Source organism: Euprymna scolopes, chromosome 45 (genome assembly GCF_053919585.1).
Source record: "Euprymna scolopes isolate OS-2025 chromosome 45, ASM5391958v1, whole genome shotgun sequence".
Lineage (NCBI taxonomy): Eukaryota > Metazoa > Mollusca > Cephalopoda > Sepiida > Sepiolidae > Euprymna > Euprymna scolopes.
Window position 1 is genome coordinate 13182571 of NC_136526.1, and position 21946 is coordinate 13204516.

General features: G+C 36.9%; 1 protein-coding gene across 2 annotated transcripts in view; it reads left to right on the forward strand.

Annotated features, from left to right (window-relative positions):
* Positions 1-2164: 2164 nt before the first annotated feature.
* LOC145269262 (uncharacterized) overlaps positions 2165-21946 on the forward strand; it is an 88458-nt gene continuing 68676 nt past the window's right edge. The window contains exon 1 of one of the 2 annotated variants that reach the window (XM_080124887.1): positions 2165-2287. The gene's annotated coding sequence lies outside the window, so the exon portion shown is untranslated. The remainder of the gene's footprint in view (positions 2288-21946) is intronic. The other variant, XM_080124885.1, reaches the window with a different exon arrangement.

Here is a 21946-nt window from a genome sequence, read left to right on the forward strand (position 1 = left end):
CCCTGCACCGCCCACCTTTAGAAGAGAGGGATTTCTTGGCTGTAATGACCGTAGAGAAAGAAGAAGAAGGAGATAAAAAAGAAGGCAGAAGAAAACTCGCTTCTCACAGATTCGTGGTTCGTCACAAAGAACAATCCAACCGCCAGAACCACCTAAGCACAATCTGCAAAACACTGCCCGACTGCTTCCCAGCGTCCTGCCTTTATAGTTGCCGGGAATTATATATATTGCATAATCGTGTGAGAGCACACGCGGTTCTGCGAGAATTGCCCAATAAAAACCCATGGACGCCATCTTACAACTCTTTTCTGCTCGGTCCGCAACACAACAACAGACGCATCTGAGGTAAACTTTTTATTTCCCCCCATTTCGGTTATTGCCAATTCCGCTACAATATTTCCTGGTCAGTAACAGATTCCTCCCTCAACCACCATGCGACAATCTAGCCCCGACTGACTGCTTGTTGAAAATTATGCTGTATTTATACTCATCCGGTGGACGTAGTTGTAGGCACCGTGGTTTGCAGTGCTGGTCGTCGTTTTCATTTTTGATTTGTTTGTTTTTATGTCTTTAAAGTGGTGTAGGGAGTCATCTGTTTGAGATTTATATTCATGTGTCATATCAAATTGAAGCTGGGAAAGTTGTGAATATTATTCTAATGGGAATTATACTTTTCAGAGTTCCACGGGATAATTATTCACGTCGAAGTACTTGTCGAAGGGTTGCCGGCTGTGGTTTTTACGTTTGGAATTGGGATCCTTTTTTGATGAGCGGTTTCTTTTGGTTGCAACTGCGACAGTTTATTCAATAAAGGAGAAGGTTCATACTTGTCGACAACTTGGTGTCCTATTTGAAAAAGAAGATCAGGGTTTTTTTTGCATTCAGCGCGACAAATAGTGTCCACTGAATGGTTAAGGCGTTCCTTCTTGACCAATCGAACAAGACCTTTCTTTTAGAATAGGAGGAGTGGGCAAGAAGAGATTACGGGCCATACTGAAATAACAAGGTTATTATTTAGAAACCTATTCTTAACATGAGGAGGAGGGGTTCATTTTTTTTTCTTTTTAACTATTCTGTAATTTCACCTAACAATTTCGTATTTAGTTCTCTCCCATTGCAAGAACTGTCACACTAGGGTCGGAAAGGGGGATTGAGAAGTCAGCGCCCCTGAGAAGGGGCGCTCTGACCTGCAAAAAGTGTCTAGGGCACCTCAGGCGATTAGCAATAAACTAACCCCTTCTCAAATAGAGAAGGCAAAGCCTGGGAAGGTGAACCTCCTAGAAGTGCACAAAGCTTAACACCTTCCGCAAAATCAAAAGGGAATGGTCTAATCTCTTATTTCACCTAATAATTTAATAAATAAAATATAGCGTAAAAATTGAATTTGATTTTAAAAAATCCTATATAAAAAACAAAAACAAAAAATAACACAGTCCGGGAAAATATCTAGTTTAGCAGTATAAATTATTTGGCAGACAAAAAAATTATAAAAATTATTTATTTTTATATAAAACACATTATTAGACCCTAAGGCTGAAATAAAACCCGAAAAATTTTTATTTTTATTTGTTTTCCAACATTTTTTTATTGGAATAAATCGAGAAATAATCGAGGCCGCCATATTGTTATTAAAATTTGTCCTTTCTAAGGTTTGACAAATTGGCTTTTGGCTTTTTACGCTCTTTCATTACAAAAATGGCGACCAAAAAGCGTAAAAAAAGGCCGACTTTGGCCTTATAAAAAAGCCAATCGTTCAGGCTAAATTTTAAAAGCAATATGGCGGCATGGGCATCAATTGTCATACATTTAGTCTAATAAAAATTATGAAAAAATAATAAAAATGAAATTTTTTTCTGGTTTTATTTCAGCCTTTGGGTCTAATAATGTGTTTTATATAAAAATAAATAGTTTTTATAACATTTAGTTTGTCAAATAATTTACGCCGCTAAACTACACATTTGCCACGGTCCGTATTCTGCATATGTAGCAAAAAAAATCCTTAGAGACGTAATACATCCCTTTGTGTGTGTAGATGAATTTTTCTTCTTCTTCTTTTTTTTTTTTTTTTTGTTTAATTTAATTTAATCCTTAAATTAGAGAGACATTTTGTTCGTTTGAGAACCTTTGAAGAAGAGAAGGTCCAAATGCAGAACCTCTCGAGTTTAATATAATTCTGATCTGTTTCGTTCGTTTGTTGTTATTTTATTCTAAAAAAAAAAAAAAAAAAGAAACACACACTAGAAAACAATTATTTTATTTATTTATTTTTGTTTTGTTTCATAAATCGGTAAGTTTTTTTGTGATTTATTTATATTTTTTTAATTATTTAAATTAAAACCAAGTAATTCTTTTCTATTTAAATTAATTCGTTAAACTTTTTTTACTTTCAAAAAAGTTTGACAAACTAAAACTTGTTGCTTGAAAAGTAAAAAGTTGATGCGGAGTTTTCTTAAAAATGTTTTTAAAATCAAATCAAACAAACAAATAAATACTAAACAAGTTTTTAAATTTTATAGTTTTACAAATATATAAATAAATTTTAAAAATCAAAAAATAAATAAAAACAATGTTAAAAGTTTAGGTGGAGCTGGAGCTTTGGAATAGAGACCGCATGCGCCATTGCGCCAATAATTAAATTACATTTTATCCGGTGCTTATTCAGGATTCTTTATGATGTACGTACTCGTCATGGAACGAAAATGTCATATTCCAAAAATTACGTAGTTTTTTTTTTGTATTTTTCAGATTAGGTCCACCTTCACCTCCACAATTTTCTTTTGAATGACAACTTACATAGGCTTTCGACTATGCTGAATACGAAAATCGCATTGAAATTTTGCAGAAATAAGTACTTATCGAGATATAAAAAGTTGTATTATGCATTGTATTCTTTGGCGACCATCTTATTTACTCGCGTGCGCGCGCGCCATAAACACATCTACTCATCTATGACTGACACTGCACGCGCGTAAACAAGATGGCCGCCAAAGAATACAATGCATAATACAATTATTTCTGCAAAATTTCAATGCGAGTTTCGTATTCAGCATAGTCGAAAACCTATAAATGTTGTCATTTAAAAGAAAATTATGGAGGTGGACCTAATCTGAAAATTTACCTTTTTTTTTTTTTGCGCACGTACAAAATGGCCACCCGTGATAACATATAGAATCACATGGTTTAATATTTGGAAAACTACTTGTTTTTCGTCTAATTTTAATTTTTCGCCAATACTACACTGTGACAAGCCAGTTATGAGTGCATATTTATTGTTTAACATCCTTCGTTTATGCTCGTGTCAAAGCGTAAACGAAGAATAGGCTGTGAAATGGAAAATAGTTCCAGAGTTCAGGGGTTAATACCATCGCGCGCTTGCGTGTACAAAAATGGCCAGCCGTGATAACATGGAATTACATGGCTTCATATTTGGAAAACTACTTGTTTTTCGTCTAATTTTACATTTTTGCCAATACTACGCTGTGACAAGGCAGTTTGGTACGCGAGTGCACATTTAACAGCCTTTTTTTATGCTCGCGCGTAGTGTAAACGAAGGCTGACTGGACTGTGAAATGGAAAATAGTCTCAGATTTAATGCCATACAAACGGTAAATTTGCGACGGAAACAGTTACCATATTCTTTTAAAGCACCGAAAACTCCAAAAAAACCTAGAACCCCATCCTCTAACATAGGTCCCTACTACCATGTCTCCTTCTCCAACATCAGGGGTCTACGTTCCAACCTTCCAGAGGTTGAAACACAATTACAGGAGACGAAACTGGACTTACTCTTTCTAAGCGAAACTGGCATAGGGCCGACCACTTCCCTAGATGAGTTCATAATAAAAGGATACTCTAACTTAACATCTAAATCTGACCCCCAAGATCGCCATGGACATGAAATATGCGCCTACATTAAAGATGCCTTCCTGTGTGGTAGAGATATCTCCAGAGAAGACCCTAATCTACCTTATATGTGCTACCGGGTTGCACTTGCTTACACAACCGCATTCATATTTGCCCTCTATCGCCCCCACAACAGCGGGCTTACTGTCCTTAAGAGTATATCTGAGAAAATTGACCTCATCCTCTCTGCTCATCCTTCGGCTAACATTCACATTTGTGGTGACATCAGTATCCATAATGTGGAATGATTGACCCACTCAAATAAGACAGATGATGAGGGGAGGTTCTGTCATAATTTTGCCATTGCTTATGACCTCACTCAGATTGTGCATGAACCCACCCGTGTGCCCGGTCAGTATGCAAGCCTTCTAGACCTTTTTCTCACAACTTGCCCTGAACTATGTTCATGTTCCGTTCTATCTCTCCTGGGATCCTCCGACCACACAGTTGTATCAGTTAAGATAAAAATGAAATACAATAAGTCTTCAGATGTACCTCTCCACCGTACTGTATATCGATACTCTATGGCTGACTGAGATAGCTTCCGTACATTCATATCTGATCTACCTCTGCATTCCATGTTTAAAAAGGATGTCCTCTATAGTATCAGACCTGACCGAATTGTTAATTGTAGGCATAGACCGATTCATACCCTCGAAAAAATTCCAACAAAAACCTAACAGCCAGCCATGTTTTTCCCCAGAATGTGCTGCTGCCATTGCGCACAGAAATCACTTTTTCCATAGCTACCAACGTAATAGATGTACTGAAACTAAAGCTGCTTTCAGGACTGCCAGCAACCACTGTAAAAGAGTAATAAAAAATGCAAGAGAGCTATATGCTCAGTTTGTCAAATCCAAAGTAGCTGAGCAGCGGCTTGGTTCCCACCAGTTTTGGCAAATAGCAAACAGGATCCTGAACAGATGCGTACATTCTATCCCAACCATCATCAATGGACCTGAGGTCATCTCATTAGCATCAGACAAGGCCAAACTATTTGCCAAGAACTTTGCAGCTAACTCTACCCTCTGCGACGAAGGGCATCAACTCCCCGTATTTTCTCCTACAACAGACAACACACTATCCAACAAACAAATATCTGTTCACGAGGTCGCCAAACTAATCAAGAACTTGATTCCAATAAAGCAACTGGCCCAGACAGCATTTCAATTATAGTGTTGAAAAAGCTTCGAACAAAACTTGCCCCCATACTTACAAAATTGTTTAAGCGTTGCCTTAAGGAGAAGTGCTTTCCAACACCCTGGAAAACCTCGTCAGTATGCCCTGTATTTAAGAACTCGGGTGATAAGTCATCTCCCTCCCAGTACAGACCAATAAGTTTCTTGTGTGTCATGAGTAAGTTACTGGAATCCATATTAAATAAAGAAGTAGTCAACCACCTCAGCAGAAATAACCTCCTTAGTGACATGCAATATGGTTTCCATTCTGCCAGATTGACAGTTGATGTGCTAACAGTTATATCCCATAGGATTAGTGAATCTCTCGACAAAGGCTTGCTTTCTAGGGCAATTGCTCTTGACATATCAAAGGTCTTCGATAAGGTTTGGCATAAGGGCCTACTTCACAATGTTTTCTCAATAATTAAATCATTTCTCTCTAATAGGCTCATAAGAGTAGTGGTTGATGGGCAGCAATCAGAGGCCCACAGTATTAATGCTGGAGTCCCCTAGGGGTCCATCCTGGGCCCAACTCTCTTCCTGATCTACATCAATGATCTCCCAAAACACATACTTAAATCATTCATTGACATCTATGCTGATGACATGACCATCTACGGCAACACATCAAAGGCCGTAAATGACAAAGCTCCCTCTGATTCCCTCTCCTCTGATCTTGAGCACGTGGTTCAGTGGGGGAACAGATGGCTGGTTACTTTTAATGCATCTAAAACCAAACTCCTAACTTTACATCATCAATGCTCTGTTCCTTATCTAGCATCAATTGAAATGGATGGCTCTCGTCTTAGGGAGGCTACATGTTTTGACAAGCTTCTGGGTTTGACCTTTACTCCTAATCTGAAATGGAACACGTATATTAAGTCTGTTGCCCGGGCTGCTGGGAAAATAGTGGAATCCTTCTACCGCTCCAGAAGATATCTCACTACTGATACAATTCTCTATCTCTATAAAAGCCAAGTACGTCCAAAGATGAAGTACTGCTGCCACATCTGGGCTGGAGCTTCTAAAAACAGCCTATCCTGCTTTGACAAAGTACAAAATAGACTTTGTGGCTTAATGGGGGATGCTCTCTTCTCTTCCCTGCAACCTCTCTCTCACAGAAGAGACGTTGCGAGCCTGTCTCTCTTTTATCGTTATTTCCATGGCAAGTGCTTGTCCGAGCTCCAATCCCTGGTCCCCCCTCACCAATCCTTCACGATAAACACCCGTCTAGCTAAAACCACTGTCAGTAATTTCCCCTACTCTTTATCTGTGCCTAAATCAAAACGTAGATTCCATGAACATAGCTTCTTTCTGAGAAGTGTACGCCTGTGGAATTCTCTTCCGTTTGCCTGTTTCCCACCTGACTACAACTTGGATGTCTTCAAGTCCAACATAAACAAATTCCTGATTAATCGCCCCCTTAAGTAAGACACTTTATCAAATCTCCAATACCAACTATTACTACGATATTATCCCATTGATTATTGTACACAAAATAACCCTTATCCCCGAGTCGCTTCCAGGCCTTGATCCCCATGTAAAAAAAAAAAAAAAAATCTTTTTTTTTTCTATACGAATGCGAGTAAAATAATATCGATTTTTCTTTATTTTTTAATTTCCTCGTGTCTTTATTGAAAGATGAAAACAAAAAGAAATCGAAAAAAACCTTTTAGCCAATAAACACTCGAAAAAATGCCCCCTCTCAGGTGGCCAAAAAGTGGGTGCTTATTTTAAGCTAAATTTACATGGAAAAGTGATCACCCACTTTTCGAAAAAGTAATTTCTTCATATCATGAAAACTATTTTTTTGCGACGGAAACGGTTTGCAGATTTGATTTTAGCACACTGAAATCTACAAAAAAATATTGTGTTATATATGTACGTGAGACGGGCCTTATTGTAAAATTTTGTCATTGGTACTTGTGCACTTTTGTTACCCTGCTGAAATAATAGCGTTATTATTCATTAACATGGGAAGGGGAAGGTGTTTTCTAACTATTCTAACTAAACAATTTAATAAAAAAGATATCGTAAAACTTACTTTTACTTGAAAATACTATTTTTAAAAAATAGCGCAATAACAAAAGTGCAACTAAAAATTTACTATTCTTAGAGACTTTTACTACTAAACTGTATTAAACATAAGACTAATTTGAACTTGACATTTCGAATTGAATTGTCTCCCCTTATTTATTTCATCAAATTTTATGGCCGACGTAAACACTTAGTTATAAAATTTGATTTTCTTGAATAAAAATAAATTATGTGATTTTTGGAATATGTCATTTTCGTCCCGTGACTAGTACGTACATCATGCAGACTTTTCTGTATTTTCTTTAATTTTAATTTCCGCCATAAGTGAAATTCTGAATAAGCACCTTTTATCCTCGACCTTTAATATTTTTATTTTGCCCTTGGTTGTGGAAAAAATAAGGGAGGCTCCAATGCCTGGAAGTGGATGGAAGTTCGAGGAGGTCGGTTCCACCCCAAGGTGTCTTTGATTCTGCCATTTTACGTTGTTACTGGGAGGAGTGGTGGGAGGCGCTGGCCCTTGGATATATATCATGCCTTGAGCATGGGGTCATCAGTTATTGGTGCATGCCACTTTATTGGAGAGAGTTCTGAGAGGTACTAACGTTGTCTGTGAGCTGTGGTGTTCCCTGTCTGCCAGTAATTTTCTTATACTGTGTCTAAAGTGTTACGTGACAAGGTAGCACTTTATCTATTACCCATTGCTTACCGACGTACATGCACCTTTCCAAGTCTGGGCGTGGTGTGCGGTATGCTTCTTTTTTTTTTTTTTTTTTTTTTTTTTACACGGAGGTCACCACTTATCAAGGCCCGAAAGCCACTCAGGGATAAGGGTTATGCTGCAGACGGGGGCCTCTGTGGAATGCAGGGGTCGTTGGTTCCTTTTGGAGCTAGTCCAACATCTCACCAGAGAGTCAATGCATCATATTTTTTTCAACTAGCGGTTAACTGACTCCTGAGTTAGGGTCGCGAAATAACGATCATTTCGCAACCTTTAAACCGGCCCCATCTCGGACCATCCAGCACAACTATGATCGGAATTAAATTTTCGACATGGCAGAATGAAAGAAAGCAATCAGAAATCACAACAGACTCACCTTTAAACTTCAACGTAAATTTTATTAAAGTAAAAAGATCCAAATTGCAAAAGATGCGCCATCTTTAGCTTTCTGCCGAAAACGAGCTGGTAACACCCGTAAGGGTAGTAGTTCATGGTTTATCTTCACGTTTGCAGAATTCAAGACTCTTTAGGGTTTAGAATGCTTTTAGGGCACACCCTAAGAAAATAAATAATTCCATACAAGCTTCTGAAATGACAAACACGACAACTTCATAAAATGTAACACAGAAAAGGTTTAAAAAAAAAAGAGAATGTGATAAGCGACATTTAAAGGTTGTTTTCGTCAGTGTAAAATGCCAGTTTTTTTTGGGGGGGCGCTGGCTTTTCTATGCTGTGCCGGGTTTTAACAAAAAATGAAGAAAAAAGGTTTGCCATTCAGAATTGCTTGTATATCACGAGGAGGGGGGGTCACCATTTTAGGGTTTAGAATGCTTTTAGGGCACACCCTAAGAAAATAAATAATTCCATACAAGCTTCTGAAATGACGAACACAACAACTTCATAAAATGTAACACAGAAAAGGTTTATTGATGAGAATGTGATATGTTCCTGGTCAAAGGCTGGAGTCCGGCTACCTGGTGCTATCGCAGTAGTTATCCCAGTGGAATCGTCGATACCGGTAGGAATAACACTGAGGTAGAGAGAGCAAAGGAAAGGGTCCGTTCCGTTCCGTTTGGTGTCTCTCTCAGTAAGGACGAATTCTTATTCTTCAAACTGGATGCTGGCCGATTTGCTTATGGGATAGGAAGGATCAATGCGCCGTACCCCTGATTAGTCAGTATGTGGCCAAATAACACAGGGGAAAGGCATTGATTCGTTAAAAGAAAAAAAGTTCCATTTGTTTCTGCTACAACTCCACGCTGTTTGAAGAATAGTTGCAACAAGTCGAAGAGTTAAGTGATGCCTTCCAAGGATGAATGCTGTAAGTCTGGTAGTCATCAGGGAGTTCACTGTGGATAACCATCCGAATGGCGGACAAAGGACAGGTCAAAATGTAGACCTTAAAATCGTCTTAGAGAGACATTATATAAGTAATGATGAAAATCAATCAATTCGTAGAACACAACGGTGTGCGAAGAATATAATAATTCGCCTAACATAAGGGCATTGGTGTTTGCAAATGATGATAACATTTCGCCCTACGTTAGGGCATTAATACGTCTCAATGAGACAAAAAGGTTTGCGGCTTCATGCCTCGGATAAGGAGATGAGTATTCACATTCATTTGACTTGCTGTCTTTTTGAAAACTGAGCGCGACCTGAAACATAAAAATAGCGCCAAAATACGACTCGGCAGTTAATAACAACAATCAATCTGATGCTGATGACACGACCATCTATGGCAACACATCAAAGGCTGTAAATGATGATGTTCTCTCTGATTCACTCTCCTTTGATCTTGAGCGCGTGGTACAGTGGGGGAAGAGATGCCTGGTTACCTTTAATGCATCTAAGACCAAGCTCCTATCTCTACATCATAAACTCTCTGATCCCCATCTGGCATCAATTGAAATGGATGGCTCTCGTCTAAGGGAGGCCCCAGGCTTTGATAAGCTCCTTGGTTTGACCTTTATACCTGATCTTAAATGGAACACATACATCAAGTCTGTGGCCAAGGTTGCTGGGAAAATGGTGGGATCCTTCTACCGCTCCAGACTAATGATGCAATTCTCTATCTATATAAGAGCCAAGTACGTCCAAAGATGGAGTACTGCTGCCACATCTGGGCGGGGGCTCCAAAAAACAGCCTATCTTGCTTTGACAGAGTACAAAATAGACTCCATGGCTTGGTGGGGGATGCCCTTTTCTCTACCCTGCAACCTCTTTCCCACAGAAGAGACGTAGCGAGCCTGTCATTGTTCTATCATTATTTCCATGGCAGGTGCTCGTCTGAGCTCCATTCTCTGGTCCCCCCTCGCCAATCTTTTTCAAAAAAACACCCGACTAGCTGTAACCACCGTCAATAATTTTCCCCACTCCTTATCTGTGCCTAAATCAAAACGTAGATACCATGAACAAAGCTTCTTTCTTAGAACTGCACGCCTGTGGAACTCTGTTCCACTTGCCTGTTTCCCTCCCGACTTCAACCTGGATTTCTTCAAGTCCAACACAAACAAATTCCTGATGAACCGCCCCCCTAAGTAATGTCACCTCACAATTTCTCCAATACTATTGCTACACTATCCCTTTGATTACTGTATACACAATAACCCTTATCCCTGAGTGGCCATTGGGCCTTGATAAGTGGTGAACTCCATGTAAAAAAAAAAAAAAGGTCCAAACAAAATCATGGGCGGTCAAAGCGACCAATGAGGAACCTGCTTATTTCTGCAGAATTTCTTACATTTAAGGTTAATTCCTATTTCAGTCACGTAAATTATTTCACTCTCAGCATTACACCCAAACTGCATTTTTTTTAGCAATATTGAATTTTCGAGTTCTTCGTCATTATTGTAGCGAAATTTGAAATCTGGTCTGGTGCATCCACTACTAGTCTCTTTCTCTTAAACAGGGTCCAAAACAAAAAAGGTGCCTATTCTGTACTTTACAATTTAATAAAAACAGATATCATAAAACTTTAATTAAACTTGAAAATAATATTTTAAAAAAATAGTGCGGATCAATAAGTGCGCACTACCAACAGTATTCCATACTAACCCGACAAGTAGCAAACTCTCACCCCTTCACTGTTGTAAATGTTAGGCTTCTACTTGAATAGTTTCTAACTTCAGACTGCTTGATTTCTAGTTTTCTGCCTGTACTAACATGCAAAGGTTTAAATGTAATGTGAACGAACATCTTGCAGCAAAACTCGTGACATAGTCTCCTGTAAACATGATCGTAATTTGTAGAGCGTCATGTCCTAGTAGCCATAGTCTGTATTTGGATGAAAAAGAGTTTTAAAAAAGATACCGGGTTGAACGATAAATTTGTCTCCTTAAAGAAAACAACACTACAGCTTTATTTTTAAAATTTTTATTTAAAAAAAATCAATTCAGGTAACTTGATTATGTAGTGGAGCTTACATCTATTCAATGTAGCCACTTTCAGCCTCAATCACTGCCTCGGAACTGGAAGCATACCTTTTCCACAAACACCAGTGGAAGCTCAGCAAATACTCAGCAGATGGTGGCGATTAGACTGGCTTTGATGTTGTGGGAGGTCATGTTGGTGATGTTCTCAACATATAACCAAAGGAAGTAGTGCAGCGAGGTACAGGTTGGTGGGAAAAGGGGGGGCAGTGAGAGAAGGGTACAAAGTTATAGCACTCTTCTGAAACCAAGCCTGGGTCTCTTTAAACTTGTGGGTGGGCACCAAGTCCTGATGCCACACCCAGGGGATCACCACACTCTTCAGCATATCCAGGTACACTTTGGTGTCGACTTTCAAGCTGACTTTGAAGATGTGAGGTGGCATGATGTGGCCCTCACTTGAAACCACACCAAAGATCATAACCGTGGGGTGTCCGATGCGTTGAGTTGTACCCTCAAGCATTGAACTGTCCGGATGTGCATTTTGAGGGTGCTGGCAATGGTCCTGTTGTCAAATTTGGATCAGTAGAGAGCATGAGTTGTACAGCGGCGCATCTCTGATCTTGTTTATTGAACATTGTGTCACCTTCAGACATGATAGAAGGCTCTTAGCATTTGTACACAAGTGGTCAACTAGTAGAATGTCTGCAACAGAAAATAAAACCGGTTTTCAATAAACGGAAATGGAATCATGTCGTCTTTTCTAGAGCAACAATTTTATCATTCAACTATATATATCTATATATATATATATATATATATATATATATATATATATAGTCATCCACATAAGTAGTTTCGCTGTTTCACAGCTCATCAGTGCGGCTAGATAGGCAACTGCCTCAAGCCAGGATCGAAATCCGACCACCCAATTGACAGTCAAGGCTTTTCACCATTACGTTATACGGCTGCTGCTGTACGGGTAATGAATTAAACAATGTTTTGACATAGATACAAATGCCTCCGCTCGATTTGTTTACACAAAGAGTGTCGCTTAATACGCTAATGGCAGTTTGTATATCACTTCCCAATATGCTCAACCCATAGATAGGGAGAATTATAGTCATCCACATAAAATATGTATGTACACCATATATGTATGTATGTACACCATATATGTATGTATGTACACCATATATATATGTATGTACACCGTATATATATGTATGTACACCGTATATATATATATATATGTATGTACACCGTATATATATATATGTATGTACACCGTATATATATATATATGTATGTACATCGTATATATATATATGTATGTACACCGTATATATATATGTATGTACACCGTATATATATATGTATGTACACCGTATATATATATGTATGTACACCGTATATATATATGTATGTACACCGTATATATATATATATATGTACACCGTATATATATATATATATATATATATATATATGTACACCATATATATATATATATATATATATATATGTACACCGTATATATATATATATATGTACACCGTATATATATATATATATATATATATATGTACACCGTATATATATATATATATGTACACCGTATATATATATATATATGTACACCGTATATATATATATATATGTACACCGTATATATATATATATGTACACCGTATATATATATATATGTACACCGTATATATATATATATATATATGTACACCGTATATATATATATATATGTATGTACACCGTATATATATATATATATGTACACCGTATATATATGTATGTACACCGTATATATATATATATGTACACCGTATATATATGTATGTACACCGTATATATATATGTATGTACACCGTATGTATATATATATATATATATATATATATATATATATATATATATATATGTACACCATATATATATACATATATATATGTATGTACATCATATATATATGTATGTACATCATATATATGTATGTACATCATATATATATGTACATCATATATATATGTACATCATATATATATATGTATGTACATCATATATATATGTATGTACATCATATATATATATGTATGTACATCATATATATATGTACATCATATATATATATGTATGTACATCATATATATATGTACATCATATATATATATGTATGTACATCATATATATATGTACATCATATATATATATGTATGTACATCATATATATATGTACATCATATATATATATGTATGTACATCATATATATATGTATGTACATCATATATATATATATATATGTATGTACATCATATATATATGTACATCATATATATATATGTATGGACATCATATATATATGTATGGACATCATATATATATGTATGTACATCATATATATATATATATGTACATCATATATATATATGTATGTACATCATATATATATGTACATCATATATATATATGTATGTACATCATATATATATGTACATCATATATATATATGTATGTACATCATATATATATGTACATCATATATATATGTATGTACATCATATATATATATGTATGTACATCATATATATATGTATGTACATCATATATATATATATATATGTATGTACATCATATATATATGTATGTACATCATATATATATATATATGTATGTACATCATATATATATATGTATGTACATCTTATATATATGTATGTACATCATATATATATATATGTACACCATATATATATGTATGTACACCATATATATATGTATATGGCTATATGTCTGTCTGTCTCCATATTTTCAAACTCTATCTCTACCAAAACTAAAAGTTGCAGAGCGGTGCTAGAGACCTCAAATGATTGGATTTTTACCGTTCTTTTATGGGTTTTTAGCTGATTAAGATGTTAAGGGGCCGAAATGTCAAAAATCGTTGTACATTTTGTACATTCATCTTATTTTATTTATAATTTTTGATTAGTTCACGTGCATGTCACACTGGTTCAGTGGTAACGTCACCAGCTTTGAATGCTACAGTTTTGCTTTTGGTTTCGATTCTAGCTGATGGCACCCAAATACTTTTCTTTACTTTTGAAATCACGTCTCTATAATAATATATATCAGGGCTCTACATTGCGAGTGAAACAGTCACATTCGGAGTGGTTTTTCAAAGTGGCGACTAGAAATAATGAAACACTTATCATTTGGCGATTGTATTTCTTTCACTGACAATCTTTCAAGGCTCACTACGGAGTAAAAAATATCTTTTTAACGTTTTTCGTTTTATTAAAAATAATTTAAACAATAAAAGTTTAGAACAATATACTTTTTTTTTTACGAAGGTTGTTTTAAAAAAATATCTGGAGAAATTTTATACGTTCAAGTATCAACTTAAAATTTGTTGTATATTTAGAATTACACTTATTAAAAACACACAGAAAAATCTTTATAATGTATATACTCATCACAGAACGAAGATGTCATATTCTAAAAATCATGTAGGTTTGCCTAGTAACTTTTCTATTTGACTAGTTAATGAAAATATTTAGTTGTCAAAGGTCAACTAAAGATACGTTTGTTCATGTATACGAAATCTGGACAAATTAATATATCGTATTAAGCATATTTTACGATCGGGCGATTGTTTTTTTATCAATGTTTCATCCCAAACAAGGAACACAGAGCCAGTCATGAGGGTTACAATTTGGGACCAGATTTGCAGAGATACTATTTATGGAGTTGGGCAAGGAGATGACCGTTCACATTACACTTGAATTTCTGCATGTCAGTAGAGTCAGGCAAGCAAGGGCCTGGGAGGGAATTCCGAAGTGCAGCAGTCTGAAGGAAAAAGATATTCGAGTAGAAGGCTTTATAGCATCTAGGGATCTCTACAGTGTAGGGGTGGGATTTTGCTGGTTGTCAGGTTTGTCAGGAGTATTGTCGTCGAGAGGCGTACTAATACTCGGAATTTGTCAAAGCACTTGTAAAACAGACACAAAGATGCCTCATTTCGGCGATGGGACAGAGGTTGGATTGTAAAGTGCAAAGAACTGCACGCCTATGGAATTGTCTTCCGTTTTCCTGTTTTCCAGCTGACTACAATATGGTTGTCTTCAAGTCTAACGGAAACAAGTTTTTGATGAGCTGTCCATATAAGTTAACAAATTTACCAAATTTCCATTTCTAACGATTACTATATTGTCCAATTCCCTACTGTACACGCTTTAACCTTTATCCTCGAGTGGCCTGTTGGCCTTGATATGTGGCGATGCCTTTGTAATATATATATATATATACATATACATATATATATATATATATGTGTGTATTCTTGATTGATTGAATCTTTTCTTTAAAGATAGGGCAATTCCATCTTTTAAAAAAGTGGGGATGCCTATGTATAAAAAAAAAAAGAATGAAAAAAGTTGATGGTTCAGGACCTATTTGGTTAGCGAGTCTTTTTTTTTTTTTTCAACCCTGTCCAGGAGCAACCTCGTTGCAAACAGGAGCGCAAAAAGCGAGGATGGCCTAAAAAAAAAATAAGACTAACCCAGTCGCAGCCTCAGTTTTTTTTTAGGTCAGCCGACCCGATTCAGAAAACTTTGAGTTAAATTCATTTGAACAGAAGAAAAAGAAACAAAAGTTTATGAGCCAAGTTAAAATGGCCTAGCACAACCACGTAGAATGCAAATGGAGAAAAGGCATAACTCTGTTACTGGAACGACTTCGGGAATTGATGCCAGCTGTAAGTGATGACAAAAAGGCCTCCCAGAAGAAAATTGTAGATGAAGCAACTACTTACCTGAGGGAGCAGAAACCGGGCTTCCTTTACCTTTTGAAAGGTTTGCACCTGTAGAGGTAGCCTAACGCTGTCTTCTGTGGCTGAATAAGCCTATTTTCAATCTACATTGTTAGTCGCAGATGTCGGTCAGTGTGTCGTGTTGGTGGGCTGTTGAATTTTTTGGTGACTAGCTGTCCTGAATAGTCTTTTGGTCTCCGCCCATTCGGTGATGAACCTTTCCCCAGTGGCCAGGCCTTTGGTTACTGTTTGTTTTCAGATGTCTGAGAGCGAGTAAAAAGAGGTACGCATAGATGAAGATGCTGTTTGCTTTTATGCATGTGCAAACAACATGGTCACATTGACATACTTGTTCCCGTCAAGTCACCAAAGTTAAGCAATGTTGAGCCCGGTCATTACTAAAATGGGTGACCAGTCTGACAATTCCAGGCGCTGTATGTAGGAGGATGTGGACACCTTCCTGCATGAGTTGCAAAAACCTGACGTCGTCATCTGCCCTTATGGGAATACACATGTGACTGAGGACCGCTTATGAATTTCATACTCCCATAGAACTTCCTCATTTGAAGGAAGCTGGTTAAACCTAAATAGGGTTAGTGCCATTTCACACACACACACACACACACACACACACATATGCAAACTCCACTGGTGGTATATTTATTCCGATACAAATGCCAGAGAAGTTTTATGGTAAAAAGATAAATGCTATGGAAAATAAAGGTCTGGGAGTGAATCTTACCAACACCAAAAATGGTGATTAGTCGTTGTAGTGTTTGAAATACTCCAGTGAGAGAGGGAACTTCCACTGATCAGTTTGTGGAAAAAGGAAGTGGTTGTCCAGAATTTCCTCTACATTATAAAGCAAAAATACAGAAAAACCTTCACGGGTACATACATCATAATTTATGTACCCATGACGGAACAAAATGATACTATTCCAAAGATCATGTGAATTGATCGAGTAGTCTTATTTTTGTAAACAAAATCATTTTCAAACGATTTTCAGCTATTAATGGGAAATCATAGACATTACAAGGCTGATCTTGCAAATTTGAATTATTGAGGAGTTATCTGTCTTTGTTTCTTCAAGATGGCCATGCGAGACAGTCTTTATTTCGTTTCTCATAAAATTTTATTTTCTTAGTTAAAAATAAAACTACTTGATCAATTTACATAATTTTTGGAATATGACATTTTCGTTCCATCATGAGTACATACATCATGCAGATTTATTTTTTTCTATTTTTGTTTTTTAATATAGGAGGAATTTTGGACAAGAACCACAGCTCATTTTTTTGTGGTTTCTATCTCTACTATTATATAAAAGAAACTTTGTCTGAGTTCATTCCCTATGGACTCAAAAACGGTTGGGTCGATTTTTGAAATTTCATACGAAGGTATTTTGTGCCTGGCAGTTTTTTTTAGATAGGTTTTGTATCGGAATGTCTTTGATAATCGATGAGGGAAATAATCTAATGAAAGAAGGAAAAGGCGATTTTGACCAAAGTTAACACCTTATACAGCCTAACATCACAAGTGCATTTGAGAAGTTTTATTACCACATAAGCAGAAAGTTCAATCCTGGAAATTTCTACGATTCGGCACAATACATACAGTGCTTAATCTTCCCAAATGGTTACCCATCTGATACTGGCCAGTCTCATCATTGTTTAACTTCAGTGATCTGGCCAGAACCGATGTGTCAACGTGATTGTGCCGTACATATACAACGTAATCATATATGGAAGTGAAACCTATCTGGTTTGGTTGCAGACAAGAATACATACACAACCTGACATAGTTATATGGAATAAGTCAGAGAGAGTTGCAACCTCGGTTGAAGTGAGTCTCCCTAATGATGGAGGTCTGAACAGAGCTGAAAGGGAGAAACAGACCAAATATCAAGGTCTCATGTATGATATGAAAAGAAACTGGAATCTTAGGGAGATATCAATCATACCAGTTAATATAGGTGCCACAGGGCTTATGAAGAAGAACCTGAAGTCCTACCTAACTAATATTCCTGGTGAACCAAGTGCAAAAGAGATCCAGACAATTGCACTTAAGGAAACAGCAAGGATACTAAAAAGAGCTCTCGGTTGGTTTCAATAAAAAGTAGGACAATGTTGGCAGCTGGTTTGGCTGCCCCATACCCAGCGTTACAATCTTCAAAGGAAGAAAATTAAAAAAAAAAAAAAAAAAGGTCATAAAAGAAATGTGCTAGGCGCATAGCTACTTTGATAGCAAAGACAAAATCCCAGGATGGCAGGATTGTTTTTTATTAGGTGGAGATAAATATGACAATGATCCTATCAGATGAAACGGATTTCATCTCTAGAACAAATATGAAAAACATTTTTTTAATTTAAGGGGAAGTAACTCTTTGCTAAAAGTTATCTTGCTTGAATAATCTTTCCATTGTTTTGACTTTCGAGTATATATCTGTTGATATCTTATATGCTTTTAGATATAGAGTGATGTGGTTCTCAGTTGATTAACAGTCCTGGATATGACATTAAACTATATCCGATGGTTTGGCCCCAGCTTGCGGACTTTGGGGAGTGTAGAGCCACCCTTTAATTGCCATTGCTCCCAGGCCCACTCTTACATGGAGTGGTAGTACCTGTTAGGGTCCCAACTGTGGGTTAAATAGAAACCGACTTGAAAACAAACAAATATATTCTATTAAAAACTTTTTCTTCAAAATCACTGGATTTAGCATTAAATAACCTGAAAAGGGTTGATATGCCGTAAAACAAAAACAACCAATCAACCAACTCAGTTGATTAACTGTGTTTAAACGTGTCAGACGTAAAAGGTGATGAGAATATTCTGTTGTCCTAGCTCCAGTCTCTTGCATTATTCCCAAGATATTTTTATGGACATTGTGTTGTACAGCGGCGTCAATTAATACAGGACAGGGCTGTCTGTACGTTGCAAGTGAAACGGTCGCATTTGCAAATGATTTTTTTTTTTTTTTTTTTTTTTTAGGTGATGACTAGAAATAATAAAATGCTTATCTTTTGGTGATTGTTTTTTTTTTTTTGTTTTTTTTTTCACCGTCAATGTTCTAAAGCTCATTTCTGAGTGAAAAATAAATTTTCAACCTTTTTTTTTTTTTTTTTTAAAATAAAATTAGTAAAGCCAAATTATTTCACAGAAAAGACGTTGCAGGCCTGTCTCTGTTTTAGCCTTATTTCCATGGCAAGTGCTCGTCTGAGCTCCAATCTATGCCCCCCCCCCACGCCAAACATTCACGAGAAACACTCGTTTGGCTGTAAACAGTATCAATAATTTCCCCCACTCTTTATCTGTGACTAAACCTAAACGTAGATTCCATGAACAAAAGCTTCTTTCTGTGGAACTCCCTTCCGTTTACCTGCTTTCCAGCTGACTACAATATGGCCGTCTTCAAATCCAATGTAAACAAGTTCTTGATGAGCCTTTCCCCCTTAAGTTTTTTTTTTTTTTTTTTACACAGTGATCACCACTTATCAAGGCCCGGAAGCCACTCAGGGATAAGGGTTATTGCAAGTACATTAAGTTAGTGAGGAGATTTGCTGAAGTGTTTACTTAAGGGGGCGGTTCATTAGGAATTTGTTAACATTGGACTTGAAGACATCCAAGTTGTAGTCCGGAGGGAAGCAGGCAGACGGAACAGAGTTTCACAGGCGTGCAGTTCTAAGAAAGAAGCTTTGTTCATGGAATCCACGTTTTGATTTAGGTAATCCAATTTACCAAATTTACACTTCTAACGATTACTATGACATTGTCCCTTTGACCACTGTGCACTCTTTAACCCTTATCCTCGAGTGGCCTTCTACCCTTTATAAGTAGTGATTCCTTTGTAAAAAAATAAATAAATAAATAATAAGTTTACTAGAACAATATATCCTTTTTTCTTAACAAATGTCGTTTTAAAAACATCTGAAGAAATTTGAATGTTTATACCTTCAAATCTCAACATACAATTCGGTGCATATTTAAAATTACACTTATTTAAAAAAAATAATCAGAAAATTCTTTATGATGTACGAACGCGTCATGGAACAAAGATGCCATATTCCAAAAATCACGTGGGTTTGGCTAATAACTTTTCTATTCCCTCCCAGGCTCCTGCTTCCCTGACTGGTTTGATTTGGTTGTTTTATTTCATGGCATATCAACCCTTTTGGGGTTAGGGTTGGGGTTATTTAATGCCGAATCCGATTATTTTGAAAATAGTATTCATGTTGCATCCAGTTATTTTGTAAAAGGTTTTTATTCTTCAATCTCTTTGTATCTTCAATCGCTAGTTTGTAGTGTTTGGTTTGGTTGTTTTATAGTGGATTTTATCGTTTTTGTTCCCTGCCCTGCAGAACATGAATGAGTTTTGCAATGGGAGAGGGAAAAGGGTTACAGTATTAATGTTTAGTACATTTTAAGTTAAGAAACCAGTCAGGGAGTGGGAGAGATAGAAAGCGAAACTGGGAAGAAGAAAAAAGAGGGATTGTTGTTTTTGACTGTACTAACATCCAGAAGTTCAATGTAATGTGAACAAACATCTTGCTGCTCAACTCCCTACATAGTATCCCTGCAAATCTGGTCGGAGGAGAAAAGTGTACACCTGGCGAGATGGACGATGGTGAGAGACTTTTTAAGTGGCGTCGAAACAATTATAACAGTAATAAGCTTCAGCCTCTGTCCCATGTTGCATCCCTCTGCCTGTTCTACAAGTATTTTAATAGCGAATGCTCCGATAAACTGCAAGCACTTGTACCCCCTTGACGTAAATACCCCTGACAAACCCGACAAGCAGCTAAATCCCACCCCTACACAGTAGAGATCCCTAGATGTAAGAAAGCTTTTTTTTTCTTTTTTTTTTTTTTTACATAAGCATCACCACTTATCAAGGCCCAGAGTTCACTCGAGGATAAGGATTAAAGAGTGTACAGTAGAAATTGGACAATATAGTAACCGTTAGTAATGGAGATTCAGTAAATTTGTTAACTTATATGGAACAGCTCATCAAAAACTTGTTTATGTTAGACTTGAAGACAATCAGATTGTAGTCAGCTGAAGAGCAGAAAAACGGAAGACAATTCCATAGGCGTGCAGTTCTAAGGAAGAAGCTTTGTTCATGGAATCTACGTTTAGGTTTAGGCACAGATAAAGAGTTGGGGAAATTAGTGATAGTGTTTTCTGCTAGACGGGTGTTTCTTGTGAAAGTTTGGTGAGGGGTGACCATAGAATGGAGCTCAGCCGAGCACGTGCCATGAAAATAACGATAAAGCAGAGACAAACTCGCAACATCTCTTCTGTGAGAAAGAGGTTGCAGGGAAGAGAAAAGGACATCCCCCACAAGGCTACGAAGTCTATTTTGAACTCTATCAAGGCAGGATAAGTCCTTTCTAGCAGCTTCTGCCCAGATGTGGCAACAGTATTCCATCCTTGGACGTACCTGGCTCTTATATAGATAGAGAATTGCATCAGCAGTGAGATATCTACTGGATCAATAGAAAGATCCCACCATTTTTCCAGTGGCCTTGGCAACGGATTTAATGTATGTGTTCCATTTAAGATCAGGAGTAAAGGTCAAGCCCAGAAGCTTGTCAAAACAAGAAGCCTCCCCAAGACGAGAGCCATTCATTTCAATTGATGCCAGATGGGGATCAGAGCGTTGATGATGTAAAGATAAAAGCTTGGTTTTAAATGCATTAAAAGTAACAAGCCACCTATTTCCCCATTGTACCACTTGCTCAAGATCAGAGGAGAGAGAATCAGAGAGAACTTGGTTGTTTACGGTCTTAGATGTGCTACCATAGATAGTAGTGTCATCAGCATAGATGTCTACGAATGATGTAAGGATGTGATTTGGAAGATCATTGATATAGATCAGGAAGAGAGTTGGACCCAGGATGGACCCTGAGGGACTCC